General features: G+C 44.1%; 1 non-coding gene across 1 annotated transcript; it reads right to left on the minus strand.

Annotated features, from left to right (window-relative positions):
• Window positions 1-1,514: 1,514 nt before the first annotated feature.
• Window positions 1,515-1,620, minus strand: LOC125578755. The gene has a single exon (XR_007316838.1). It is a non-coding gene; the product is annotated as a small nucleolar RNA R71 (small nucleolar RNA).
• Window positions 1,621-2,102: the final 482 nt, after the last annotated feature.

Here is a 2,102-nt window from a genome sequence, read left to right on the forward strand (position 1 = left end):
CAATTATTAAGTCCAGGGTTCAGATAGGTTTGTGGGATTAGCCCCAAACTATAGATCTGCCTTGTTGTGATATTCATGATAGATTTGTATTCATTGCTTGTTTTAGCCTTGCTAACTAGAACTTGATCATAGGATTGCATACTCAAGCACCCTTGTTATCCCATCCTGACATCTATCGATCATATTAGGACTGCTAGAGAGGGCTAAACGCCAATTTAGTATCTTAATAGGGTATATCATACTCACGCATAGGCCTGGCTAGAACCCGTCGGTCGATGTCCTCAACTGACAATCGATCGACGTTGGCAAATGTGTATCGGTCGACGTCTTAATAGACCATCGATCGACACTCTCTCGTTGTCGACATACTAACCGTTGAGACATGAGATCTAGTCTGATAACCAGTGATACATGCGACAGCTGATCACTGAGTTAAGCGATTGAGCTCTAATATATCATGCATGCAACAGTTAGACATCTATAGGTATTATAATCTCCAACACCTGAATAGTGGCCCTGCATCTAATATCATTTCCAACCAAGTTACATTTATTATTTACTCGCTTGTTACTATTGCTATTTCATTTAAACATTTACAACCCTTAGAATTAATAAACACTAGATTTAATTGTTCCCTAGCTCCTTGTGGATTCGACCCCTAAGTACTACATCTGAACCTCTTTTGATGAGAGTAACACTCCTTGCCGGGGAGCTTTGATCGCCATTAGATTTAGTTTTATTGATTCTTATTTTTTTCTCTACCCCCTTTCTAATAATCTTTTTCTTGTTTTTTTTTCAGGTGCATGCCCAGCGGTACCAGAAGCAACAAGGAGAAAGACTTGCTGTTCTCAGACGATCCTGCTCATTTGGAGCGCACCATCCGTAGAGGTCAACGTTCCACATCGCTCGACGCAACAACTTTGTCGTCGATCGATACGCACAACCAACCGTCGACCGACACCAGACCATCATCATCGATCGATCCCAATCGTTCGACAACGATCGATACTACACCGCGTACATCGATCGATACCGTGTCGTCAAAAATGGTAAACATTATTATTCTAACACAGGACGAGAACGGAAACCTGTATGACCAGGCCGGTCATCTGCGTAATGCAACAGGTCAGAAAATAGATGCCCAGGGGACTGTAATCCCTGATGCTGATGCTACAGGAGCTGCTCAACCTGTAGACGAGGACTCTCGATCGAAACCACTGGCAGACTACAATCGCCCAGATGAGTACTATTCCAACAGATCAGCTTTTTGACTTCCGGAGATCCAGAAGCAAAATTTCGAGCTGAAACCTCAATACTACACTCTCGTGTCGCGGATACCCTACTATGGGTTACCGCACGAGCATCCTATGGACCATTTGGAACGGTTCGAGGATACACGCTGAATGGAGAAGCGATGCACTGGCTTAGGCAGCAACCCACAGGATCTTTAACATCCTGGACCAACATCAAGAATGCTTTCTTACGAAACTTCTTCGATGAGACGCGTGCTGAAGAACTTCGGAACAAAATTTCCACATTCTCGCAGAAGGCTGGAGAGTCCTTCAAAGATGCGTGGATTAGATTTAGGTTCTTCCAGCGAGACTGTCCACACCACGGATTTAACGAAGTGCAGCTGTTAAGCACTTTCTTCCGAGGTCTCGCCTTACAGTATCAAATGGCTCTTGATACAGGGAGTGAAGGAAACTTCACTACTCGGAATCCGTTGGAAGCTGTGAGACTTATCAAAATCCTTGCTAACAGCAGCAGCACCAAAAACACTGACTCTGAACGGAATAAGTCTGTAGCCTCTATCGGGAAGGAACTGATGGACAAAGTAAGAGCTAAGTTAGATGTGGTGCACGAGCTTCTTAGGAAGCAAGTCTGTTCAGCTGAAGGAGAAGTAGCAGATACGGAAGGAGAAGAAAATGTGAACTACATCGGCGGTACCGGATTCCAGAAATTTGGAAACCATGGCGGAAACAGAAACTTCTTTGGAAATGGCCAAAGAAGTAACCAAAGTTCACAATTTCAAAAACCCTTCAACAACAGCAAGAGATACTCGAACTCTTACTACCAGAATCCACCACCCCAGACTCAGGAAA

The sequence above is a fragment of the Brassica napus genome, chromosome A9 (assembly GCF_020379485.1).
Source record: "Brassica napus cultivar Da-Ae chromosome A9, Da-Ae, whole genome shotgun sequence".
In the NCBI taxonomy this organism is placed as follows: Eukaryota; Viridiplantae; Streptophyta; class Magnoliopsida; order Brassicales; family Brassicaceae; genus Brassica; species Brassica napus.